We start from the raw sequence: 14,840 nt of genomic DNA, 5'->3' as shown, positions 1-14,840 counted from the left end.
TCTTCCTGTCCTCGGAAGAATGTCTCTGGTGGTAAACTGGATTGTTGTAGCATTGTCGTTGTGTGTTAGAATGGATCTGTCATCCGTCCTTTCCTAGCCCACGTTTACAGCGGCCGCTGCTAACTCAATGGCTAGGAGGTATCACTTCTGTACTGAATAAGAGTTCAAAGTTCATACCATTCGCAACCAAAGCTCACGCTGAGGTTGGCTTAGTTCTGTAGTTGACATGTTTGTCCTTTTAACGTGGGACCGTCGTCCTCACGTCCTCGGAACAGAAGGTTACATTTTCGTCAAGGACTTTATATGGTGGGTGGAGAGAGGACATGTTTCATAGTTTACAAACAATGTCTCTTCACATGGGCGGGCCACTGAGTGAGCAGAGCTTTACCCTTATGAAAACCCAATTCTCTCATTTGAAATCTGAAATTCCATTTAATCTTTTCACAAATAGTTAGCATCCTCTGACTCCGCTCACTTCTTCTCACATTGTCCCGATATAAAAAATAGGCGGGCTGAGCGACATAGATTTGCATATTTCGCTCTCTGATTGGATTGCTTGAATTAATTTTAATTGAGGACCAATCAAGGAAAAACAACAGCATTGATTAACTTCTTTGGGCTGCAGGGCGGTGCCGGTACACTTATGACAACAGCCACTTCAAGTGCAGGGCGCGAAATTCAAAATACTTTTTTTTTTTATATTTAACTTTCACACATTAACAAGTCCAATACAGCTAATGAAAGATACACATCTTGTGAATCCAGCCAACATGTCCGATTTTTTAAATGTTTTACAGGGAAAACACCACGTATATTTACAGTGGGGAGAACAAGTATTTGATACACTGCCGATTTTGCAGGTTTTCCTACTTACAAAGCATGTAGAGGTCTGTAATTTTTATCATAGGTACACTTCAACTGTGAGAGACGGAATCTAAAACAAAAATCCAGAAAATCACATTGTATAATTTTTAAGTAATTAATTTGCAAGACATAAGTATTTGATCACCTTCCAACCAGTAAGAATTCCGGCTCTCACAGACCTGTTAGTTTTTCTTTAAGAAGCCCTCCTGTTCTCCACTCATTACCTGTAGTAACTGCACCTGTTTGAACTCGTTACCTGTATAAAAGACACCTGTCCACACACTCAATCAAACAGACTCCAACCTCTCCACAATGGCCAAGACCAGAGAGCTGTGTAAGGACATCAGGGATAAAATTGTAGACCTGCACAAGGCTGGGATGGGCTACAGGACAATAGGCAAGCAGCTTGGTGAGAAGGCAACAACTGTTGGCGCAATTATTAGAAAATGGAAGAAGTTCAAGATGACTGTCAATCATCCTCGGTCTGGGGCTCCATGCAAGATCTCACCTCGTGGGGCATCAATGATCATGAGGAAGGTGAGTGATCAGCCCAGAACTCCACGGCAGGACCTGGTCAATGACCTGAAGAGAGCTGGGACCACAGTCTCAAAGAAAACCATTAGTAACACACTATGCCGTCATGGATTAAAATACTGCAGCGCACGCAAGGTCCCCCTGCTCAAGCCAGGGCATGTCCAGGCCCGTCTGAAGTTTGCCAATGACCATCTGGATGATCCAGAGGAAGAATGGGAGAAGGTCATGTGGTCTGATGAGACAAAAATTGAGCTTTTTGGTCTAAACTCCACTCGACGTGTTTGGAGGAAGAAGAAGGATGAGTACAACCCCAAGAACACCATCCCAACCGTGAAGCATGGAGGTGGAAACATCATTCTTTGGGGATGCTTTTCTGCAAAGGGGACAGGACGACTGCACCGTATTGAGGGGAGGATGGATGGGGCTATGTATCGCGAGATCTTGGCCAACAACCTCCTTCCCTCAGTAAGAGCATTGAAGATGGGTCGTGGCTGGGTCTTCCAGCATGACAACGATACGAAGCACACAGCCATGGCAACTAAGGAGTGGCTCCGTAAGAAGCATCTCAAGGTCCTGGAGTGGCCTAGCCAGTCTCCAGACCTGAACCCAATAGAAAATCTTTGGAGGGAGCTGAAACTCCGTATTGCCCAGCGACAGCCCCGAAACCTGAAGGATCTGGAGAAGATCTGTAGGGAGGAGTGGGCCAAAATCCCTGCTGCAGTGTGTGCAAACCTAGTCAAGAACTACAGGAAACGTATGATCTCTGTAATTGCAAACAAAGGTTTCTGTACCAAATATTAAGTTCTGCTTTTCTGATGTATCAAATACTTATGTCATGCAATAAAATGCAAATTAATTACTTAAAAATCATACAATGTGATTTTCTGGATTTTTGTTTTAGATTCCGTCTCTCACAGTTGAAGTGTACATATGATAAAAATTACAGACCTCTACATGCTTTGTAAGTAGGAAAACCTGCAAAATCGGCAGTGTATCAAATACTTGTTCTCCCCACTGTATGTTAGCTCACCTCCAAATAGAAAAAAGCACAGACATTTTTCACAGCACAGGTAGCTTGCACAAAACCCCCAAACTAACCTAGAACCAACCAAACTAACCAAGAAACAACTTCATCAGATGACAGTCTTATAACATGTTATACAATAAATCTATGTTTTGTTCGAACAATGTGCATATTTCAGGTATAAATCAGTTTTACATTGCAGCTACCATCACAGCTACCGTCACAAAAAGCACCGAAGCAGCCAGAGTAATTACAGACACCAATGTGAAATACATAAATACTCATCATAAAACATTTCTGAAAAATACATGTTGTATAGCAAATGAAAGACAAAGATCTTGTGAATACAGCCAATATTTCCGATTTTTTAAGTGTTTTACAGCGAAAACACAATATAGCGTTATATTAGCTTACTACAATAGCCAAACACACAACAGCATTGATTCAAGGCAAAAGTTAGCGATCGTAACAAACCAGCAAAAGATATATAATTTTTGACTAACCTTGATGAGCTTCATCAGATGACAGTCCTAGAACATCAGGTTATACATACACTTATGTTTTGTTCGAAAATGTGCATATTTAGAGCTGAAATCAGTGGTTATACATTGTGCTAACGTAGCATCTTTTTCCCAGAATGTGTGGATATTTTTCTAAAACTCACATATTCTGACCAAATAACTATTCATAAACATGACTAAAAAATACATGTTGTATAGGAAACGATAAATACATTAGTTCTTAATGCAATCGCCGTGATAGAATTCTAAAAATAACTTCATTACGACATAAGGCTTACGTTATGGCGAGAGAGTGCCCAAAACCTGGGCGCAAAACTAATAGTTCACAAGTTCGACAGATATATGAAATAGCATCATAAAGTGGGTCCTACTTTTGATGATCTTTCATCAGAATGTTGTACAAGGGGTCCTTTGTCCAGAACAATCGTTGTTTGGTTTTAGAACGTCCTTTTTCCCTCTTGAATTAGCAAGCACACTAGCCAAGTGGCGCGAAGCTCTCCTTCCTGAACAAAGGCACACAACGCAACACGCCTAACGTCCCGAATAAATTTCAATAATCGAATAAAACTATATTGAAAAAACATACTTTACGATGATATTGTCACATTTATCAAATAAAATCAAAGCCGGAGATATTAGTCGTCTATAACGGCAGCTTTTCAGAAGGCAATCCCAGGTCCCTCCTCGCGCTTTCCAGAAAACAGGAAATGGGTGACACGTCATGCCAAGAGGTTTTATTCCACCTCAGACCAAGATAAACACTCAATTTCTTCTCTCACTGCCTCTTGACATCTAGTGGAAGGTGTATGACGTGCATGTATACTAATACATATCAAGCCCATTTATAGGCATGCCCTAGAACAGAGCGTCGTTTTCAGATTTTCCACTTCCTAGTCAGGAAGTTTGCTGCAGAGTGAGTTCTGTTTTACTCACAGATATAATTCAAACGGTTTTAGAAACTAGAGTGTTTTCTATCCAATAGTAATAATAATATGCATATTGTACGAGCAAGAATTGAGTACGAGGCCGTTTGAAATGTGCACCTTTTTCCAAGTTACTCAATACTGCCCCTGCAGCCATAAGAAGTTAAATACTTTTTGGAAAATGTGAATCCCTCACCCGGTTTCCTGTTCCTTGTTCCCTGGCAAAGATTTCAGCTTCATCTCTTGTTCTCTGCCTCCTGGCCACAGCCCTTTCTGACAGCATCCCGATTCTCCACCCTTCCTGAAGCGTGCACTTGCATACTTTTTTTGCATGGATTTAGCCAGCAAAGATGGAAACTCAAGCCAGCCAATGTTCACACCAATTCCATGATGGGAAGTGTGCACTTGCACACTTGGGAAAGGGTGGAGAATGGGGAACTCTCAGGCATCTTCTTGCCAGTTTGTTATTTTGTTATTGAACCTAGTGAATGAGGATATGATTGGGACATATTAGTCTCCCTAGGCAGACAGGTTGCCTCCCACAATGTTAACAATGTTCTTGCTGTTTCACTAGGTCTGGAATTTCCTAGACTAATAGAGACATATGAAGACTGTAGTCTGCAGTAATGTTGAGATGCCAGTAGGGAGCGCTCTAGACCACTGGAGCCAAACATACTACATAGTCTACTTTCAGTTGCACATTGATGCAGCTGATGAGGAGTGATGGGAATGATGGGTCTTTTAAAAATGTAGGCCCACTCCTCAAAGAAAGAAATGCAACTATGCTGACTTTTGTCCATTTTCTATTTAGATACAGTAATATCGCTTTAGTGACATGCTGTTCACACATGTTAACACCCTGAATAGGCTACTTTTAAAATTTGTCAACCACAGAACTCACACTTAGGCTACGCCTACTTCTACTAACTCTTACAGTAGACTACTTCTTGTTCCCACGCACTACCAGTAAGTTGACTCATTGTACAAGACCTTCCCCTTCACTTCACTCTGTAAGTACACTTGATGATATCTTGAAATATTGTTTATGTCATATGTTTTTCTTGTAATATATCATATATTTGAGGGTAAGACTTATTGTATCGTTTACTTTTCGTAATGTTTTGAGCTGGTGTTTTGGTTGTTACATCAGGGCCAGTATTCATAAAGTGTATCAGAATAGGAGTGCTGATCTAGGATCAGGTTCACCTCATCCAAATAATTATGATCTAAACTGATACACTTTCTGAATACCGGCCCTGGACTATGTTGATGTGTTAAGTTCAGTTTATTCATGTGCATGTTTTTTTTTGTGTGTGTATATGTGGGTTGTGTTTAGGAGTAGTATTAACATGAGACACAGTGATGGTGGGTTGTGTTTAGGAGTAGTATTAACATGAGACACAGTGATGGTGGGTTGTGTTTAGGAGTAGTATTAACATGAGACACAGTGATGGTGGGTTGTGTTTAGGAGTAGTATTAACATGAGACACAGTGATGGTGGGTTGTGTTTAGGAGTAGTATTAACATGAGACACAGTGATGGTGGGTTGTGTTTAGGAGTAGTATTAACATGAGACACAGTGATGGTGGGTTGTGTTTAGGAGTAGTATTAACATGAGTCACATTGTGAAACATTAGACTATGCAGAGTATGCTCCTCTGTAACTTAGTTGGTCGAGCACAGCGCCTGCAACAACACTGGAACCTTCAGTAGCAGCTGATGAGGAGTGATGGGATTTGGTCACAATTTGCCTCCAAAAAATGTATGGCCCACTCCTCAAAGGCAACTATTTTCTGACATGTTGTTTATGCATGTTAATGTCTTAACGCCTTGATTGGGCTACTTTTAAAATGTGTCAACCACAGAATTCACACTTACAGTCGGCTACTTCTTGTTTCTATGTACTGCCAGCATCACCTTCCTGTCATCCATAGACCTCTACAGCCTGAACCATATCAGAGTTCTTTATATGAACATTATACTGTATGTACTTCATTAGCACTTTATATTCACAGAATAGTATATGAACAACATGCCATATTAGACTATATGTGACCCATTTCAGGAAACTAGACCTGTGTCGCGGGTCATTACTTCACAGGAGAGCCATTTGAACGTAAACTTTTTTATTCAAAATGCATTTTTTGGCAGAAATGCCTTCTGGAATATGTGAACTTTCATGTGCCTTAATAACAAACTTGTATGCCAACTGTAAATACGAATAAAATTGTTAAATTACTAGCCTAGTTGGTTTAGCCACAGAAAAAGCCAGCAATCTTCCCGCTAGCCATGATTGGCTGAGATAATGAGGGGGCTGGACATGCCGAGAGATGAGTTTGGATTGGTCTGCCACATAGCCCTCTTCAGTCTATTTGAGCTGGTAAGTATGTGTAGGTAATCCTGTCTAGAGCATCCTGACCGGTTGCATAACCGCCTGGTATGGCAACTGCTCGGTATTTGACCGTAAGGGGCTACATAGGGTAGTGCGTACAGCCCAGTACATCACTGGGACCAAGCTTCCTGCAATCCAGGACCTATTTAATAGGCGGTATCAGAGGAAAGCCCATACAATTGTTAGACACTCCAGTCACCCAAGTCATCGACTGTTTTCTCTGCTACCGCACGGCAATTGCATTACATCTTCAAACTAGGGGCAACCATGGCATCTGACAGGAGACAAGTCCATCCATGAATGACGTACGCTGTTAAGATAGTCTAGCTCGCTTCAATTTCAGATGTTACACGTTTTAATTTTGACAGGAAGTGGTTTCATTTCAAATTAAAGTGTACTGTTAGCTAGCTAGCTAACATTAGCTGGTTGGCTCGCTAGCTAACATTACGTGTTTGTATCACAGAGCTATTTGCTTGGCAAGCTATAGCTTAATCTCCTGAGTGGTGCAGGGGTCTAAGGCACTGCATCTCAGTGCTAGAGGCATCACTACAGACCCTGGTTCGATCCCAGGCTGTATCACAACCAGCTGTGATCGGGAGCCCCATAGGGTGGTGCACAATTGGTCCGAGCAGGGTTTGGAAGGGGTAGGTCGTCATTGTAAAATAAGAATTTGTTCTTAACTGACTTGCCTTATTAAATGAAGGTAAAATAAATAAATGAAATAATATTAGCTAGCTAACATTGAACCTAGCTCGCTAGCTAACTTTAGGTGTATGATCTTATTATTTGTATCTCAGAGACATTTGCTTGGCCAGCTATAGCCGAATGTTAGCTAGCTAACATTGGACCTGGTTGGTTAGCTACCTGCAGATTCATGCAGGGTAGTAAAGTCATAAATTGGGATTATGGTTCATTGGTTACCTAGGTAGCTAGCTACATGTCTTAACAAAAGACTCCACTATGCAAGTAACCATTTTGGGTGCGTTCGTAAATTCAGTCTGGACATCTAATCCGATTTCAGAGCACTCTCATCTGAGTGTGCCAGAGAGCAGAATAACTGATGAATTTACGAACGCTCAATGTCCGTTGAATATTGCCGGTGTCAGTAAGATCGGAAAAAATATAATTCAGTTGTTGCCAGCAGCACAGTTACAGTCACCAACGCTCTGAATAGCATGAAAACAGCCTAACCAGCTCTGCTTGGGCAAGTAAAATGGTCAGAGTGGGGTGTTCTCTCATTTGTGTCTGGAAGTAGCTAGCAAGCTAACCAATGTTAGCTAGTTAGCTTGGGTGCTTGACTGCTTTTGTTAGTACAGAACGCTCAGCTCAACCCAAAGATGGGTGGGGCTAAAGCCTAAGAGGGTGTGAACGATGCTGAATTGGTGTAGACAAAGAAGAGCTCTTCAGTAGGCACCAAAATATTCAAAGGCCATTTACTCAAAAATGAGTTGACAAGTTTATCAACCTTCAAAGCAAAATTACTTTCCCATTGTTCCTCAACTGCAGGGTATGGTGTACAGTTGAAGTCGGAAGTTTACATATACTTAGGTTGGAGTCATTAAAACACGTTTTTCAACCACTCCACAAATTTCTTGTTAACAAACTATAGTTTTGGCAAGTCGGTTAGGACATCTACTTTGTGCAAAAAAGATTTCCAACAATTGTTTAAAACTTCTTGTCAATAGGGGGGCGCTGTTTTCACTTTGGAAAAAATCGTGCCCAATTTAAACGGCCTCGTACTGTATTCTAGATCATACAATATGCATATTAGTATTACTATTGGATAGAAAACACTCTCAAGTTTCTAAAACTGTTTGAATTATATCTGTGAGTAAAACAGAACTCATTTGGCATCAAACTTCCAGACAGGAAGTGAAAATTCTGAAAATGGGGCTCTGTTTCAGGGCCTGCCTATTCAACTGGCTTATATTTATCGATATACATGCACTTCATACGCCTTCCACTAGATGTCAACAGGCAGTGGAAAGTGGAATGGGGTGTCTAGCTTGATCTGAGGTCGAATGAGAGCTTTTGGAGTGGCAGGTCAGGAATTTCCTTTGTCTACCAAGGCGCGAGGTGGAACTCAACATTAGCTTCTGAAAAGCTTTCGGTTTACACGGTGAATATCTCCGGCTCTGAGTTTATTTCATACATGTGATGATAACATCGTAAAGTAGGTTTTTTCAACCGAGTTTTATCAGTTTATTCAACGTTTATTGGGACTTTTGGAGTTTTCCATTCTTTGCGTCAAGAGAGGGTGGGAACGTTATCAACCTTGGCTGGCATTATGGCACGAATTCGACAGAAGAAAAGGACATTCTAAAACCAAACAACGATTTATTCTGGACCAAGGACTCCTTGTACAAGAATCTGATGGAAGCTCAGCAAAAGTAAGAACAATTTATGATGTTATTTCGTATTTCTGTGGAAAATGTTTATTCCTATTCTCCGCCGTTTTGGTGAGTGCTGTCTCACAATAACGCAAGCTGTATGTTATGGTAAAGTTATTTTTTTAAATCTAACACGGCGGTTGCATTAAGAACCAGTGTATCTTTCATTTGCCATACAAACAAGTATTTTTATGTAAAGTTTATGATGAGTTCTTTGGTCAGATTAGGTGAGTGTCCAAAATAGCTCCGGACATTCTGGGGAAATGTTGTTACATATTCACAATGTATAACCACGGTTTGCAGCTCTAAATATGCACATTTTCGAACAAAACATAAGTGTATTGTATAACCTGATGTTATAAGACTGTCATCTGATGAAATTGTTCAAGGTTAGTGATTAATTTTATATCTTTTGCTGGTTTTTGCGATAGCTAAATTTTGCGGTGAATAAATGCATTTGTGTGTTTGGCTATTGTGGTAAGCTAATATAATTCTATATTGTGTTTTTGCTGTAAAACACTTAAAAAATCGGAAATATTGGCTGGATTCACAAGATGTTTATCTTTCATTTGCTGTACACCATGTATTTTTCATAAATGTTTTATGATGAGTATTTATGTATTTCATGTTGCTCTCTGTAATTATTCTGGCTGCTTCGGTGCTATTTGTGATGGTAGCTGCAATGTAAAACTATGATTTATACCTCAAATATGCAAATTTTTTGAACAAAATATAAATGTATTGTATAACATGTTATAAGACTGTCATCTGATGAAGTTGTTTCTTGGTTAGTGCCTAATTATATCTATATTTTGTCGGTTTTGTGATAGCTACCTATGCGGTAGAAACATGGTGAAAATATGCGGTTGAGTCTTTGGCTATTGTGGTTAGCTAATATAAATACATATAGCACTTTGAGATATCAGCTGATTTAAGAAGGGCTTAATAGATACATTTGATTTGATTTAAAATTTGACGATTAGACTATATATGGATAACAGGCTACATTAGACTATATATGGATAACAGGCTACATTAGACTATATATGGATAACAGGCTACATTAGACTATATATGGATAACAGGCTACATCAGACTACATATGGATAACAGGCTACATTAGACTATATATGGATAACAGGCTACATTAGACTATATATGGATAACAGGCTACATTAGACTATATATGGATAACAGGCTACATTAGACTATATATGGATAACAGGCTACATTAGACTATATATGGATAACAGGCTACATTAGACTATATATAGATAACAGGCTACATTAGACTATATATGGATAACAGGCTACATTAGACTATATATGGATAACAGGCTACATTAGACTATATATGGATAACAGGCTACATTAGACTATATATGGATAACAGGCTACATTAGACTATATATGGATAACAGGCTACATTAGACTATATATGGATAACAGGCTACATTAGACTATATATGGATAACAGGCTACATTAGACTATATATGGATAACAGGCTACATTAGACTATATATAGATAACAGGCTACATTAGACTATATATGGATAACAGGCTACATTAGACTATATATGGATAACAGGCTACATTAGACTATATATGGATAACATGCTACATTAGACTATATATGGATATCAGGCTACATTAGACTATATGGATGACAGGCTACATTAGACTATATATGGATAACAGGCTACATTAGACTATATATGGATAACAGGCTACATTAGACTATATATGGATAACAGGCTACATTAGACTATATATGGATAACAGGCTACATTAGACTATATATGGATAACAGGCTACATTAGACTATATATGGATATCAGGCTACATTAGACTATATATGGATAACAGGCTACATTAGACTATATATGGATAACAGGCTACATTAGACTATATATAGATAACAGGCTACATTAGACTATATATGGATAACAGGCTACATTAGACTATATTTGGATAACAGGCTACATTAGACTATATATGGATAACATGCTACATTAGACTATATATGGATAACAGGCTACATTAGACTATATATGGATAACATGCTACATTAGACTGTATATGGATAACAGGCTACATTAGACTATATATGGATAACAGGCTACATTAGACTATATATGGATAACAGGCTACATTAGACTATATATAGATAACATGCTACATTAGACTATATATGGATAACAGGCTACATTAGACTATATATGGATAACAGGCTACATTAGACTATATATAGATAACATGCTACATTAGACTATATATGGATAACAGGCTACATTAGACTATATATAGATAACATGCTACATTAGACTATATATGGATAACAGGCTACATTAGACTATATATGGATAACAGGCTACATTAGTCTATATATGGAGAACAGGCTACATTAGACTATATATGGAGAACAGGCTGCATTAGACTATATATGGATAACAGGCTACATTAGACTATATATAGATAACAGGCTGCATTATAATATATGGTAACAGGCTACATTAGACTATATATGGATAACATGCTACATTAGACTATATATGGATTTCAGGCTACATTAGTCTAGATATGGATAACAGGCTACATTAGACTATATATGGATAACAGGCTACATTAGACTAGAAATGATAACAGGCTACATTTGACTATATATAGATAACAGGCTACATTAGACTATATATGGATAACAGGCTACATTAGACTATATTTGGATAACAGGCTACATTAGACTATATGTGGATAACAGGCTACATTAGACTATATGTGGATAACAGGCTACATTAGACTATATATGGATAACAGGCTACATTAGACTATATATAGATTACAGGCTAAATTAGACTATATATAGATAAAAGGCAGCATTAGAATATATATGGTAACAGGCTCCATTAGACTATATATAGATTACAGGCTACATTAGACTATATATGAATAACAGGCTACATTAGACTATATATGGATAACAGGCTACATTAGACTATGTATGAATAACAGGCTACATTAGACTATACAGTATATGGACAGCAGCAGTCAATACAGCAGACTATGGTGATGATGATACTGATTCCTCTGCTAACTAATGCTACTACCAGTACTGAACACAAGGGTCAACAGTGTAACATAATATGATAGTGACATGTTGTAATACTACAGACATCAGTGTTTGTGTGATTAAATGTGACTTTGTCAAGTAGCCAGTGTTGTATTTCATCATTTTATCTGATTCATTTCCAGTTTGTAATGTTGTTATTATCCCAACATTATTGAGGACATTCATATCTGACGGCTACAGTAATGTTGAGATGCCAGTAGGGAGAACTCTAGTCTAGAACACTGGAACCTTCAGTACCACTTTGATGCAGCTGATGAGGAGTGTAAATTGAATGTGTTTGTAGAATAGAATGAATGACATCATTGAACTGACCAAATGTAAATGGAACTTTGACCTGTTCCATGTAGAACTCAGTGGGACAAGGCAACACATTCTAAGATATTATAAACATTCAAAATAGAATAATCAACATATTGTTAACATGGTTCTGTATTTAAGTAAAAGTGGATATGGGGGACATTTTGTCAATTTTTTCGAAATGTAGGGCCCACTCTAATACAGTAACCTCCCTTCTCTGACATGTTGTTCTGATCCTCATGCATGTTAATGACTTAAAGATGAAAGGACAGTTCTGCATCAGCTACTTGTGTCCAGACTACTTTAAATATGTATTAGCAAGTGGACTCACTGTACAAGTGTCATGGCTGTCGTTCAAGGAAGACCAAGATGCAGCATCGTGAGCGTACATTTTATTTTATTTAGTAAAATGTCGCCGACAAAACAAGAAATAACAAAAACTACCGTGAAGCTTACAAGGGCTATAGTGCCCCTAACAAAGACAACTTCCCACAATAACAAAAGGGAAAAAAGGCTACCTAAGTATGATTCCTAATCAGAGACAATGGATAAGAGCGTCTGCTAAATGACTTAAATGTAAATGTAAATAGACAGCTTTCCTTGATTGAGAACCATACCCGTCCAAAACATAGAATTACAAAAACATAGAAAACCTAACATAGAATGCCCACCCAAATCACACCCTGACCAAACCAAATAGAGACATAAAAAGGCTCTCTAAGGTCAGGGCGTGACAACAAGACCTCTCTCCTTCACTTCACTCTGTAAGTACTCTAGACAATATCTTGAGATATAGTTTTTGTTTATTAGTTTTTAGTTATTAGTCATATACTTGAGGGTAATGTATCATTTTACTTCTTGTTATGTTTTGATCTGTGTTTTGGTTGTTACATCAGGGTCAGTATTCATAAAGTGTCTCAGTGTAGGAGTGTTGATCTACATAGAGATGAGATGATTAACCAGGGTAAAATAGACATGCAAACAAACGTTTGAATCTCTGCTCAGTGTACTGGCCTGTGTGTGGTTGTGAATGACACAGTGGATTTATCTAAAGGGCCCTTTAGAACCAGACTGATCAGGAGTAGGGTTGACATCTATACTGTGTAGGATGTGTGTTTTAACTTTTCTACATCCATAACAACCAGCTCTCTAGACTTTGATACAGACACCATGGGCTTATGGGCCTTCCCTACAGATGGTGTCTGTATTTTTGTGTGTGTGTGTGTGTGTGTGTGTGTGTGTGTGTGTGTGTGTGTGTGTGTGTGTGTGTGTGTGTGTGTGTGTGTGTGTGTGTGTGTGTGTGTGTGTGTGTGTGTGTGTGTGTGTGTGTGTGTGTGTGTGTGTGTGTGTCACTTGCTGTTTATTCTCACAGCTTGGTGATAGCAGCTATCATTGAACCTAGTGGTCAGTCTTTAGGCTGCTGTACAGCTTGACGGACCGTAGAGGATTGAACATTTATCCTCCTAAATTTGGGGTTCTGAGAATAAAACAGCTTCAGAACAATCAATGTAGAAATATGTGTTTACAGTTCTACACATCTGTTCAATAAGTTGTTGTTGTTGATGATAACGACTTTATTGTATCCATTAGGAAATAATTTTTGCATCATATATCATATCATCTTAAATAGACAGATGTAGACAGACATGCAACACATCACACACATTACATACATAGTGCAATAGACTTACAGATAGACAGTATTCACATAGACAACCATACAGTACAATACAACACAACACAATATGAGCCTGGTTCATTTTCAGTAATGAGGCCCTGTACCCCATTTACAGTTTCTACTTCAATGTATCAGGTGAAGTTATTCACCAGCTATAGAGTGAGTTATTGTTTATGTTTTTGAGACTGCAGAGTGGGAGATGCAACAATGGCCTTGAGAACAGCAGGAAGTGTGTTGGTGGTCTTTCTCTGGTCTGTAGCAGGTATGGTCTCATTCTTATCTTTTAGATGCTCTGTTCATCAATCTATAGACATTTCTAAAAGGATATGACTCATAATGTTTTTTTGCTGTGTTCTGTTAGGCGTCTCCACTTCACTTTAAATAGTTATCTTTCAAACTTCACTGATTGATGCTTATCATTGATTTCCATTCACACTCAACTCAGCAGCTATGGCGACAAAGTGGACAAAACATTTACAGTCAGTCATCTAGCAGACAATCCTATGCAGAGCAACAAAGGTCAAGCGCCACGCCCAAGGGCACGTTGACACCAAGTCAAATCAGGGCTCAGAACCAACGACCTTTCGGCCACCGGCCCAAGCTCCCAACCGCCAGGCCACCAACCATCAAAGACCCCCCCCCCCCCCCCCCACAGTTCCCCGAGAGCTGCCCCCTCAACCATCAAAGACCCCCCCCCCCCCACAGTTCCCGAGAGCTGCCCCTCAACCATCAAAGACCCCCCCCCCCCCACAGTTCCCGAGAGCTGCCCCTCAACCATCAAAGATCCCCCCACAGTTCCCGAGAGCTGCCCCTCAACCATCAAAGACCCCCCCCCCTCCACAGTTCCCGAGAGCTGCCCCTCAACCATCAAAGACCCCCCCCCCCCCACAGTTCCCGAGAGCTGCCCCTCAACCATCAAAGATCCCCCCACAGTTCCCGAGAGCTGCCCCTCAACCATCAAAGACCCCCCCCCCCCCCCACAGTTCCCGAGAGCTGCCCCTCAACCATCAAAGACCCCCCCCCCCCACAGTTCCTGAGAGCTGCCCCTCAACCATCAAAGATCCCCCCACAGTTCCCGAGAGCTGCCCCT

Source organism: Salvelinus fontinalis, unplaced genomic scaffold (assembly GCF_029448725.1).
Source record: "Salvelinus fontinalis isolate EN_2023a unplaced genomic scaffold, ASM2944872v1 scaffold_0023, whole genome shotgun sequence".
In the NCBI taxonomy this organism is placed as follows: Eukaryota; Metazoa; Chordata; class Actinopteri; order Salmoniformes; family Salmonidae; genus Salvelinus; species Salvelinus fontinalis.
The sequence above is the reverse complement of the archived record's forward strand: the minus strand, read 5'-3'. Positions refer to the sequence as shown.